Genomic DNA, 15,211 nt, shown 5'->3' with positions numbered 1-15,211 from the left:
AAGGCAGAGCAAAACAAGTATAGCCTGACCTTACTTAATCATGATTATCAGAGGTTGGAGAGGTTAAGGCAGAGAAAAGACTGGAAAAAGATTGATCAATGGGTACTAAGTTAACTGTTGGATATGAGGAACACGTTCTGATGTGCTAAATCACAGTAGTATGTTCATAAATAATAATAATGTATATTTTGAAAAGCTACCACAAAGAATTTTAAAATTTTTCAATAATAAATGAAAAATATTTGATGAGATAGTTATGTTTATTGTTATTTAAACATTATAAAATGTATGCATGTATTGAAACATCATGTTACACCACTAATACATATAATTTTATGTTTTTTCATGTTAAAAATCAATTTTGAATAATCTGTAAAGAAATTTAGTACTTAGGGCAAAAATTAAACTTTCTTAATAATGTTAACAAACTCTAAGCTAACACATATTTAACCAAACAGATGAATATAAAATAAGCTAAATAGATATGAAAACTACCTTTGACCCATAAATAACTTACAAAGACACAATGTAACCTGTACATATTCAGGCAAAGAGACGAAAATGAGTGTTAGGAAAATCAGAGCAAGAATATCAAAAGCTGCACTTTGCAGAAGAAATGGTTTTAAAAATTATTCATGTTAGTCATTAAATAATAAAAAAAGAAAACAAATGAAATCAACTAAGAATAACTAGAATGATATCCCATTTTAAAGCATCTGCACAGCAAAAGAAATAAGATCATGAAGAAAGACCTTACAGAATGGAAGAATATACTTGCCAACTTCTCCCCAAACAGGGGAATAGTATCCAGAATGTACAATGCACTCCAAATACTTAACACCTTGTTTCCAAAATCAGACAAAGATAGCCATAACGAAAAACAAAATTATTGCATTTGTTATAAATGGATTGAGTTGGAGAACATCATGCTTAGTGAAATAAGGCAGACTCAGAAAGTGAAGGATGGGATGCTTTTTCTCAAGAGTGAAAGGTAGTCCAAATTAAGGAGGTAAAATGGTGTTTGTGTGTGTGTTGGAGGGAATCCCATGGAAATGGAAGATAGATGATTGGAGTAGAGGAAGTGGGAGGTAGAGAGGTATGGGAGATGGAGTAAAGGAGAAAATGGGGAATTGAATTGTCCAAATTACACTATGCACATATATGAATATAACAGAGTGAATTTCACCCTTATGTACATTTATAAATTACCAACTTTAAAATGTAATATATAAATAGATGAAAGACAAGAGAAAGGACAAAGGAAGAGGAACAGAAGGAAGGAAAAGCAAAGATGTTTTTATTAAGTAATTCTACCAATGTGTCTGATTTTATAGTCCAAATATGTCTAACAGTAATACAAAGAAAAATCGAGGAAGTGGTGCTACATAGAAGTAAGTGTCTAGAGTTAACTGGACCTGAGTTTGTAGAAACCTAATATAGATATTGATTACTTAGGATGTATAATACAAGTTCTAAAGCAACCAGTAAGAAAATAAAGGAAGGTTCTAATGTAGAAATCATACACAACAATAAGGGGATCCATTCCCTAGAACATAAAGCAGGAACTGGGGTTGTGGCTCAGTGGTAGTGCACTGGTCTGGCATGTGTGAGGTACTGGGTTTGATCTTTAATACCATGTAAATATAAATAAATAAAGGTATTGTGTGCATCTGTTACTAGAAATATTAGATCCTGTCTCTCTAATATTAGAGATTCAGGGTCTCTAATATTAGAGAGACAAGGTCTCTTTAATATTAAATATATTTTTAAAAAAGAATACAAAGCAATGCTTAATAGGAATGCATGTGACAATGAAACATCAAAGAAAAGTAGATAAACCCAATATTATTGTTGATGACTTTCACACCCTTATATAATTGACAGATTCAATAGAAAGAACATCAAGAAAAATAGAGTGGAAATGAATATCAACATCAATATATCCACAAACTGCACATAGTGGACATATATACATAATTTCAATCAACAAGAATAGGATACATATTCATTTCAAGCTCATATTAAGCATTCACTCATTAACATATGCCACATAGGGGCCATAAAACAGTACCTAATTTTTTTTTTCATATTGGGGTTTGAACCTGGGGGGTTTTACAACTGAGTTACATCCCTAGGCATTGGTATTTTTATTATAATTTATTTATTTTTATTTCTTACATACATGATAATAGTGGAATACATTACATTCATAATTATCCATTCACAGCACAAGTTTTTGTAACTCTGTATATAAAGTATGTTCACGCCAAATTATGCCATTATACATGAGTTCTCTTATTTTTTTTGCATTACAATTCTAAATACATCTTCATACCACAATTTATCATATCTCTGTTTGTATATAAGGTATGTTGATACCAAATACACATCTTAATACATGTATTTTAAATAATGAGGAGAGTCTCCTGGTATTTTTTGAGACAGGGTCTCTCTAATTATTTCTTAGGATCTGGCCAAATTGCTAAAGCAGGCCTTGAAATTGTGATCCAGCTGCCTCAGCCACCAAAATCACTGGGGTTACAGGCATGTATCACTGTGCCCAGCTGACTCTAATGAATTAAAAAAAAAATTGAAAGCATTCAAAATGGGTTCTTAAACCATAATTAATTTTAATTAAAAAATTAATAACAAATATTTGAAAACTACAAAGTATTTTAGGTTTAAATGAAATACTTCTGAGTAGCACACAAATTTAAAAAAAGACTCAAGACAGACTAGAAATAATTTTAACAAATCAAAATGATAAAAGTACTTATAAAAATTTGAAGGATATAGTAAAAATAGTGCTTAGAGGAAAATTTATATCACTGAATTCATATTATTCATATTATTAGGAAAGAAGGAAGATATGCAATTAATGTTTTTAGCTTTCATTTAGAAAACTGGGAAGAAAAAAAGTAAATTAATTCCAAAGTAAAAAGAAAAAAAAAAAACAAGAAAGAAAGAAAAGAAAGGAATCGTTGACGAAATTGAAAAGTCAATAAAGAATGAATAATATCAAAATCTGGTTTCTATAGAGATTAATAAAATTGATAAGCCTCATAACCAGGTGAACTAAGAAAAAAGAGACAGATATTGATAATATTGGACAGGCCATCCATATAGTCTTCATAGACATAAAAAATAATCAAAGAATAATTTTTAAGAATTCTGCATCCAAAAATTTGATAATCTGGATACAACTGACTTATCTTTGGGGGAAAAAAGTAGAGTCTATTTACAGGAGTGAAAATATGTGATCTGAATAGCGCTAAACCTATTAAAGAAACACAAACAAAACAGGGAGCACCAGTCCTAAATGAACTAGATTTGAATTATGCAAAATCCTTAAAGAAAAAATTATGTTGATGATGCATGAGTGCTTCCAGAAAACAGAAGACAAAATAAAAACCTTCACTCAACAAAAATTACCATTAATTCCAATGTTTTATGAAAATTTACAACCAAACAAGGAAGGATAGATTTATAAAATTTCTCTAATATTTTATCAATAAGTATATATACAAAATATACTAAATCTGATCAATAAGTTATAAGAAATACCAGATATTAAATATATGTGTGTAGTCAAGGTTATCCAGAGTAAGATAGCCAATAGAATGTATATAAATCATAATATGGGATTTATTAAATGGATTTTGCATGGTGACCTTTCCCCTTTTTCCACTTTTTGATCTTTTCAGGCTGCCAGCTTATTGGCTGGTGCTGAGCATATTCGTGATGGGATCCCAGCTACAGGCCCCCTCTTATATGGCCCGTGTTTGAAAGCTCATCACAGTGGTTCCTTGTGAGGTCAGAGCAAGAGATGACCCGCAGTGATCATCTCACTCTGGGGCCTCTGAGACCTTCTTAACTTTCATCATAAGAATAAGAAAGGGACCCATAAGTTTTTTGCATTTATTATTATTATTATTATTATTATTTTGTAATTAGTTATACATTACAGTAACATTTTGACAAATTGTACACAAATGGAGCAGTCATTCTCATTTCTCTGGCTGTACATGGTGTAGAGTCACACTGTTAGGGTAATCATTTGTGTAAACTGGATAATAATGTCTGTCTCATTCCACTTTCCTTACAACCTCCACACCCCCTCTTCTCCTGCCACTCTCCTCTGCCCAATCCAAAGTTTCTTTATCCCCACCCCCACCCCACCCACACCTATTATGGATCAGCATGTTTTTATTAGAGAAAACATTTGGCCTTTGATTTTGGGTGTGTGTGGTTTATTTTACTTATAGCAGGAGGGAAAGGAGAAAGGATGAGCGCAGATAATGGTCATGCTTAGGTGATAGCAATTACCATAAATACAAGAGGTTTTAAGTGGGATTGTATAGAGCTCTGAAGAGGTTCATGGGTAGAATTGAGAGTAACTGTGAAGTAAAATGAGAGAAAGTCGCATCTCCATTTTTGATGCTTCTAAAATTTAGCATTTCCTTCCATTCTGAATGTAAGCACTAAACTACAGCATCATCAAAACTTTTTGTGACTTTGTCTCTAGCAAAAATCCTAGATATTTTCATATTACACTGGAGTTGTGGCAGATCTCAAAATATTATTTATGTCCATAATTTCAAATGCATGGACATTATTAGATTTACTACTAGATCTTGTTATTTAATGCATTAATAAAGAAGAAGAATATACTACTATATCACCACTTAAAAATTTATAACTATTTCCTTTGTAACGCTATGTATTTTACTTTAGGCATTTAAAAATATGCTTCTGGGAGGGGATCCATCTACTTCCCTAGATTGGCAGAGTAGTTCCCCCCACAAAGCATAAAACAATATTCAGAAGCCCATTTTGATATCTTCAATTTTTACCATAAAGTAGGATTTCTAGATTGGCTTTGAAATTTAATTGTGATACACATTTGTCAAAACTCACCAAATGATAAACATAAATTTGAGCATGTCACTGTATGTAAATTATACCAGAGGAGGAAGGAGAAGAGGGCAGAGAAGAAGGAGAAAGAGATAGGGAAAAGGAAAAATGGTAACTGCAAATAACAACTGAATTCATAGTTAACACAATGAATATTGAGTGTTTAGGGGTGAAGTAAACTGATGTCTGCAACATACTCTGAAATGCATTTTTCTTAAAAAAAAAAAAAAAGATGGAGCAATGAATAGAAGGTTAGTTAGATGGCTATATCAAGGACCAATACAACATGGAAAATATCAACTGTAAAGTGTAAAGGGTGAGTGTGGTTTATGTACTAGGCAAAGGTTTTTACGGCTTTTAATGTTCACACTGGGAAAAAGGTAAATGACTAATCTTTGTGTCCCCTTTTGAAGGGCAAAGAAACATCTGGGTGGAGAAACATCTACCTCAAAGCAGGCAAAGAATTCCACATGAGTTTTGCCCTATTTTAATACACAGATCATAAAACATCATTAATATTATCTCCATTTCAGTAATGACAACCATCAATCACCAACCCTGTGGAGCCCATTTCTGGATCATCGGGGCTGTTCCAGGCACCAGGATTACCTCACACATGTCTTCATGTAGACTAGTAAGAGCTTTCGTTGTTGTTTAACAAAACTCTCTGTGCTTCAGAACCTCCAGACAGCCAAGAACTAGAACAAACAGGAGTCCAGAAGGAAAATAACTTCTTTGACAGCATTTTCAGCAGCATGTATCAATCAAAAATGTTAAGAAGGTACCAGGATAAGGACAAGGTGCATGTGCACACATGCATGTGTGTGTTTGTTTTAGGGGTGAGGAACTCAAGTGGAAGAGGGAAATAACATTTTAGAAAGAGGATACATATACTAATCCACAAAAAACAAACAGTAACTTTAATCCAGTTTCACCACAGAGTAGCCTTCTTTTTTTTTCTCTTTTATATGCTCATGTTTGATGCAATATGATACTGTCAACTGGCACAGGGGTGTGACAAAGGCTGCCCAAATTTGTCACCTGCAGCTCATTTCTGGCTTTCCTTTCTCAATAAACCTTTGTCAAAAGTTAAGTGTTTGAAAGGTGGGGATGTTCCTTGTTTTGCCTAAGTGTTTCTTCCTGGGCAGAATAATTAAAAGTCTTTGTGCATAAATAAGTGGTTTCAGTAAAGCTTTTGGGGATATATTTCCCTGAAGGCTGCTTGGTGGCATGCTTGGGATTGGTTTGCTTGTGTGTGAAACTAGTAAGTAAACAATGTAATTACCAGAGTGTGTGAGAAGACAGCAGGGAGAAAATACCATCACCTAAAATCAGGAGTCAGAGGCTTTGAACTTCATCTTACATTCACAGAATGGCAAGGTGGGGAAGTGGCGGGAGTAGATTTGAACTAAAGAGATCTCAGGAGCACAGTATAGACATGGCAGCACTAGAAAGAATATGAGTTTTTATAAATATCTACCGATGTCCCCCAGTATCTGAGGGGGGCTGGTTCCAGGAACCCCATGTATCCAGAAATTCATGTCGGTCAAGTCCTTTTATATGGTCTAGTATTTGCTTATTACCTATGCACTCCTCCAAATATTACAATCATTTCTAGAGTTGTTATACTATACTCTTTAGAGAATGCTGACAAGGAAAAGAAGGTTATAATGTTCAATACAGGCACAATTTACTTGTTTGAATATTTTAAATCCACAGTTGGTTAGTTAATCCATGGATATGGAACACATGAACATGAAGGGCTGATTGTAGTAGGAAAAAAAAAAGTATAAGTCTACCTTGAATGAGCACATGTCAGTTTCCACTTAACTTGGTTCTGTGTTAGGGATAAAGGTATAATTCAAGCAATAGTATCTTACTACTGTCTATTTATAGGGGCAACCTAATGGACCAACACTAGCAACACTAACCCATGTCAAACAAGTTCAGGGAAATCAATGTCGCTCTTTTTGATTCCATGGATCAAGCACTGCTCTTGAGACAGGATAGTGGCTTCCTCATACCACTAGGTCAAACTATTTCTTTTTGAAATTAACTTTTTTTCTATCCTTTCCTTTTTTGTAGGGAGGGGGTTCTGGGGATTAAACCAAGGGGTACTTAACCACTGAGCCTCATCCCTAGCCCTCCCCTTTTTTTTGAGACAGGGTCTCACTAAGTTGCTTAGGGCCTTGCTAAGTTGCTGAGGCTGGTTTTGAACTTTTGATCTTCTTGCCTCAGCCTCTTGAGTTGCTGGGATTACAGGTGTGCCCTACCATGCCTAGCTAGGAATTAACTTTCTGATGTGTAAACCTAGCATCATTCTCCTGTCATGTTGGAATAAGAGAGTAGGCATATTTCATAAAATAATGTAATGGCTAGCATCCAGGTTGAAAAAAATAGGAGATGGACTCTCAGACTTAATAGCATTTAGGATAGAAAAAAATTCCTTTTGACTCCTTCCTTAAGATAAATTATTTCTAATTAGCAAATAAGCAGGTAGTTTTCAGTGGCTTGTGACTCATTTGGGATTCAATTCACCTTCCGATTTTCTAAATATATCAATCCAGTCAGGTTGAGAGCCAACAATAATAATGACAACATATAAGAGGAAGAATCTAGTCATAGATTACATACTGTATGATATCATTCGTATTACATATCCAAGACACAAAGTAGACTATCGATTTTCTAGACCTGAAAAAAAGGATGAAATGGGAAGCAACCATTAATTGGTATGTGGTTCCTTTTGGAGGAAATGAAAATCTTTTAAAACTAGATAATGGTAAAACTGTTTACATAAATAGATAAAAATACTTAAAAGTAATTTAGACTTTAAATGAAAGAATTGCATGGTACATAAACTATATCTGATTCTTGCGTTAAAAATTACTGGAAGATTGCATATTTCATTCTTTTTTTGGAAGAAACTTGATTTCTGATTCATTTTATCTTTATGCCCATTTTATCTATTTTGACTATTTTAATTTGTTATTTCAAATTCATTTATTAAAACTCCCTTTCATTCATTCTATTCTTCCATTTTTTTCTATTTTCTTATATTAAATTTTTAATTTTTAAATCATCATATTAGCTCATAGTTATTCACTTTGTTCTATTATCTGTACTCATTGAGAGGGAAACAACTGCATTTATAATAGGGTTTGCTCTGCACATTATAAGATATTATCTAAAATTATTTCTTTGACTTTCTGAATTATCTTTATTTCTATTTTATTTTGTTTCATTCACTGTTTATACATTTTTATTAAATTTTAAGTGAATAGATTTGTAAATTGAAGTCATTACCAATTTTTAGCTATGCATCAAAAATATTATGTTATTCATTTTACCTATATAATATGCTATCTTTTGTAGTCAAACATGGGTTAGTCAGCTTTCTGTTTCTGTGACAAATTGCCTTGAGTGAATCAATTTAAAGGAGGCAATATTTACTTTGGTTCACGGTTTCAGATGTCTTTAGTTCATTGTCACTTGACACTGTTGCTTTGGGTGGAATCATCTGACATACCTTTCCTATGTACTTATATGAATGCACCATAGTGAATCTCAACATTGTGTATATCCATGAGACTGGGATTCTAATTAGAATAAGATATGCTCCATGTGTGTATAAATATGACAAAATAGACCCTATTGCCATGTATAACTAAAAATAACAAATAAAACTAAAAATAAAAATTTGTAAACATCATGGTAAAGAGCACATGATAGATAAGAATTACTCCATGATGATGATGATGATGATGAGAGAAAGAGAAAGAAAAAAAAGAAAGAGAAAGAGAGAGAATGAAAAAGAGAGAGAAAGAAAGAAAGAGAGAGAGAAAGGGAGAAAGAAAAAGAGAAAAAAAGATCTATGGCTATGGGTTGGGGACAAAATGTACCCTTCAAGGGCCAGTCCTTGTCAACCTTTCTATTTTTTTAATCTAGGCCCTGATTCCAAAGTTTTGACCACATCTCAATAGTGCCACCAGCTGGGAACCAAGCCTTCAATACATGAACTTAGGAAACCACTCCAAATCCAAACCATAGCATTGAGTACATGAAACATTTTTATAAATAATCCATGGAAATCACACTATATAGTGTAAAGTTACATTAAACATCATTCAGAAGAAACTACTCTTAGACATTCCTCATCAATAAGATAAACTAATCCCAGATAATTCTATCATTAAAAGAACTGTATAACAAGAAATATGGATATATAAAAATATAATTTTCTGATAATTATACAGAGGCCACTGTAGTCTGACTTGGGAGGATTGAAAAGTCTTTAATTCCTGAAAATAACAGGCCTACTACACCTTTCTCATAATATGTGGAAACTCAGCAGAAAAAGTGCTACCCATGCCCTGTGGTGTTTGTTCCAGCAGTAGAGCCATCAACTCAAGATCTAAAATTGGTTCAGAGAATAGTGTCAGTTTGTAATCATTAGGTTTTCAGATATCTAATAATAATTCTTCTCCTAGAGTCCAATTGAACATCATGGCGGAAATTCAGATTCATTATGCATCTATGGTACAGCAGATACAAATGCAAGCACACAGACAAAAAATTGGCTAGAAATTCCAGTTATTTTTTTAAATTTTAATTAAACAACCCAAATTAACAAACTCTATCAAAATATATCTTTGAAGAATATATTGTTTGCTATGTTTTTCAAAGTTTTGATATTTTTTACATATTATCTAAAAAATGTAATCTTACTCAGTGTCTACATTTTATATATATATATTCCATTATTTCTGTTAATAAGTATTTATCAATTAAAAAAACTATAGTGGAAGTTCTCATTCAATTTTCAAAAAATTCTGATTTCCCAGAAAAGGGGAATAACTTGGATATGATTATTCCATAAAATAATTCATGTTAGGATAGTCATAAATCAAATGTGATGGTTGTAATATAGGTAAATGTTATCTTAGCTAAATTAGGGACAGCGGTACTGAGAATAAAAATGTTTACAAATATTTACTACTTAATGCAGGTAGTTCTTATTTTTATCTGGCAAAAAGAGAATGGTAAAAAATGCTTAGTGTTTGTTTAATGATTGAATGGCCAGATGAAACATTCATGAGTCAATTTAGGGGATGATGAAATGTACATATTTATAATAAATATTTGTCAGAGACAAGAACTAAATAGACAAATACAAATTTTAGAAATCTATAATTTCACTAAGATCTTAAAAGACTCCTTATACAGTTTTTTAAAATTCAATATAATATCTTGGCCAATGTTTAACATACACGTATATTGTATTATTGAAATATAGTAAAGAAATGAAAAGTGTTGACTCTAAAAATTGGCCTTAATAAACGCAATTGTTAGTAATGTCCAAAACTGAACCCAAATTTATGAGATGAGTGAAATGAAGACACAGAATATACTATTTTTTTTTTAGAAAAATAAGGCATGTCTCAGTGGAAGATATCAGAAAACATAAAGACTAAAAGTAGTAGGAAACAAAAATCTAGTAAAAAAATTTTCAAGGGAATGCTTGGTTAACAGATAACTTAAAAAAAATATATATCTCCAACCTTAATTTTAAAGATGAGAAACTTGAAAAGAATCCTACTATACTAGGTGACTGAATAGCAGCACCTACATAGTTATGAGTATGCTTTAGAATTTAAAATCCAATGTACAAAACTGTGGACTTTCACCTCATGCTCTCAACTAAAATAACTTCTTACCAGTATTATTTTAAAGTATCTATTAAGTGTAGTGTTCTTCACTTTCTTAAAATTGAAAGTTCCAAGTTAGGCTAATCCATGTTTTCAGCTAATGATTGAAAAACATCTATATATACAAAATGGTTTTGAAAATCTTGTACTTTAAATATAAAGAAACTCAGATGTATTCTATTAAAATAGAAACAAAGATAAAATTGCATAAATATGCATGGAGGACTTCAAATACAAAGTACTGTGTTTGGTGCATTTAATTATTTATTACACTAAAACACAATAGAAAATAAGTAGGCATAGTGTGTTCTTCACTACATAAAAATAAATGTCGGATTTAGAATATCATTCATATATTATACTACAAATACTTCTGTTATTTTTTGAGGGGAGGCAGGAGTATCAGGGATTGAACTCTGGGCACTAAGCCACTGAGCTACATCCCCACCCTATTCTGTATTTTATTTAGAGGCAGATCTCACTAAGTTACTTAACCCCTTGCTTACAGGCTAGCTTTCAACTCGGTGATCCTCCTCCCTCAACCTCCCAAGCCACTGGGATTACAGGCTTGTGCCTATCTTACAGGAATCAGATACAGAAAATGGAAAACTCTTGTTTATATAATGTCAACTAAAAATGGTCCATGACCAGATATCTTTCACAAAATTTTTAAATTATAATGAAAAAAAATTCTACAAGCAATCTAAAAACAAAATAATAATAAACCAAAAAAATATGAGGATCAATGTTGTATGCAGAATATGAATTGTGCAGGACTTTAGACTCCTATAAATTACAGAACACAAGTATCATTGACCATAAATATTTTAATGTTTAATGTGTAACTCCAATATTTTTACACATGCAAATAAGATTGTGTTTAACCATTTAGACATTTGAAATACATCTAATAGAGTTGAGCATAGAAAGCATCACCAAATTTTCCTCTTTTATAATGAATTTTTCAAGAACTTTGTTGATTCTTATGATGAAAATTTAACTATTTCAAGAACTCAAGCAAAATTATAATTCAAGGACCAAGAAGTCAGACATAGAAGTAGTAACAATTCAAAATAGTGTTGCTAACCTATTTTTTTTCTACACGGCAATCAATCTGAACATAACATAACTTTTGTAGAGTGTAATTAGCAAAACAATAAAAATACAAAAAAACCACATCATTTAGTACATAATAAGCACATAAAATGTAATCAATATAAAATAAAATAAATGGTATATACCATTTATGATCATTACACAGACTGTGATATTCTTTGATTAAAATCATATTTTCTAAGAAAAACAACATATATTGAATAAGAAAAAAGAAGAAGTACGTTGCTTACAATAAAGCAAACACTAAATATTATTTTTTTTTAAATGAAAGTAATGAAAGTCTGGCTGGAAGTGTGCTCTTGAATGTCTTAAATGAGAGGTTGAAAGTGTATTTCACTGAATATTTTACAAAGAGCAATTATGTATTTTCAAAGAATTATTACTTGACTATATTTATGACTTAAGGAGAAATACCTGTCTATATCATAAGGAAATATAGTATTGAATCAGAAAATATTTAGAAGACAATGCCAACAATCTGAGTAAATGTTAAGGCTTGAAGTCTCACTGGAGTAATAGAAATAAAAATAAGAGATCAAAATTGAAAGAAGGTGAAGCAGTATAATTTTCAGAAATTGGCACTCAGTTATGTACGAGTTGAAGGGTGAGTGAGAGGGCAAAGAGGACTGTGAGGTTTGGATTCTGGTGACAAAAGATGGCACTGTCATTAACAAAAGTCAGGAGCAGGAGAGACATGGACACAAAGGTAAAAGTTGAAGAGATAAAACACTTAAAACTGTAACAATCGAATCTGTCACCAGATCTATCTTACTACCAGATAAAATGAAATCTGAACACTGTTAATATAGATTAAATGAATTTTTAAAAAAGTTGTTTTGACAGTGTGGGGGAATGTAGAAATAATTACTGAGTTCTGTGACAAGTGCCAGAAATCTGAAAAATCTCAAACTGTATTTCTTAACTCTGTGAACCCTTATGTTTCCTGCTGTCTCCTTTGTTTAAAAATTACATTTTTCCACACTAAGAGAATAAAAAGGGAGAACTGTCAATGCAGTACATGCTTATTAGTAAAGTTATACATACACTGCTTTCAATAGTGAGTAAACACTTCAAGCATTCTGTGGCATTTGTGTTTTCATCAATCTTAGTTATAAACTCATATTTTAAGACATGAAAAAAATCACCTGCTACTCAGTTGATTATTCCTGAAATAATCATGAAATAATTAAAAATTTATACATATTTTAAGTATATAAAATTCATCATCACACTCATCAGAAAGTTTTCAAGTACTCTAACACTTTTCATTGCACTGGTTACATGTGAAAATCAGGAGACCTTCATGATTTGTATCTGCATTGCCTTACATGAAAAAGAACACAAGCCTTATTCTTTTCAAAAGAAGATATGAATGAGCCAAATATATATGTATTTGGTGATATTTCAGCTTAGAATTAGAGTGAATCTTGAAAATACAATGAGGAAAATTATTGTGAAAAAATTCAGTAAGGAAAAGAATCAGTTAAATTCTATTATAAACCTGGGAAACAGTCTAAGAAGAGGAAAAATTCTACAGAAGTGCACATGTTGTATATTATTGACAACATTACTTAAAGGTGAATTCTGATTAACACTGTTAGTGAGAGTTAATATAGCCATTTTTTTTTCTCAGTGACTTGAAAACCCATGATCTCCGAATTAAAAGGGCATTTTTATAACATTTTAAAATGTTTATGAACCTGAAAACTTAGGCACACAACAATTCTATCTAATTTACCAGAAATCTTTAATAAGGATATTATTTTTGGTTAGAAATTATAGCAAAATATTAGCCATGAAAATACAATAGTAATTTTAAAATAAGAAAGGCTTAAATTTTCTAAAAAGATCAGAACGTATTCATCAAGATTTTTACTCTGTAAATAGAGCTTTACATGAAGAAGACTGAATTTCCTTAAAAGAAAAAAACTTGAAGAAAACATTAAATAAATATATTACCTTATATTCTGTTTAGATTTGGATGTGAGTGTATGCTACTTTATTCTGAATATTTAAAATGATAGTTCAAATATTGCACATGTGAAAACATCCATTAATTTCTATATTTCTTTATCATAGAGACAGAATACTGAATGGAAATAATATTTTATTCATTAATCATCTCCTTTTTTTGTACTGGGGTTGAACCCAGGACACTTTACCATTGACCCACTTTACCCCTGCCCTTTATTTATTTATTTATTTATTTTGAGGCATGGTCTTGCTAAGTTTTGGGGAGCCTCACTAATTTGCTAAGACTAATCTCAAACTTATAATCTTCCTGCCTCAGCCTGCCATGTGGCTGGGATTACAGGTGTGCACCCTGGCACCTAGCTAATCTTATTCTCTTAACAGGACATTTAAAATATGTGAAATCTGGCCAATCACACAAAGTGCCATATTCACCTGTAAGAAAAGCAAAAGTTTCATTTTCTTATCTATTATGTTTCAACTTTTCTTCACTGTTAAAATCAGCAGTTGAAATTGATTCCTTAATGTTTTAACTAGTGCAAAATCTGTCTTAGTTTAGTGACTGGATGGGTTCTATAAATTGTTTTATCTGTGACTTTCCTTCTTATCCTGAGGAAATTTTCGTAGCAAATTTCTTCTAATTGACCTTACCTCTCTTATAAATAAAGCAACTAGAATTTAGGAAGAGCAAACATTTTTAAGAAATGATTACTTCATTGGAAACTATTTCCCAACATTTGAAGAACAACACCTATTTTAATGAATGTACCTCATTATTTGTATTTCAAAATCAATATATTTATTATAATTCATATCACAACCTACTTTTTCCATATGTAAGATTTATAGAAAGAAAATTATGTAAACATAGTTACTTTCCAAATTTCTGAAACTGGTTTTACATAAAGTAACTTGAAATATTAAGAAAAATCATAAATAAAGGTGAAAACAGAAGCCAAGATGAAATAAAAAAGAAATGATGAAAGAGAAAAAAGAAAAAGAAACAGAAAATACAAAGAAAAACTTTGTACAGAGAAAAAGGACCCAGGCTCTTCCCATGAGAAGTCAATTCCTAGGTAGGAATACATGGTATAGAGAGCTGGACCTTGCTTGACAGGCCTGCCTGCCTACACAGCATGCTTGAAGAGGTAGGGTGCAGAATTCTCAGACTGATGGGATGTGAAACAAGGACAGCACAGAAACTTCACACCACCTGATTTCAAAACTTAGCCTTGTGATTCCTCATGGAAACTCAAGTAACTCTGAAATATTCCTTCACATTTTGTTGAATGCACTGACCCTAGAGTACCCAAAGACTTATCTTACAGTTTTTTGGGTACTCTAGGGATAGAAACAAAACCCACTGGGAAATTTATATAATCGAGTGGTTTTTAAAAAAATTTTAGTTATGGATGGACACAATATCTTTATTTTGTTTACTTATATTTATGTGGTGCTGAGGATAGAAACAGTGCCTCATGTATGAAGCAAGGGCTCTGCCA

This window comes from Ictidomys tridecemlineatus, chromosome 8 (genome assembly GCF_052094955.1).
Source record: "Ictidomys tridecemlineatus isolate mIctTri1 chromosome 8, mIctTri1.hap1, whole genome shotgun sequence".
Classification (NCBI taxonomy): domain Eukaryota; kingdom Metazoa; phylum Chordata; class Mammalia; order Rodentia; family Sciuridae; genus Ictidomys; species Ictidomys tridecemlineatus.
Note: the sequence above shows the minus strand (reverse complement) of the source record.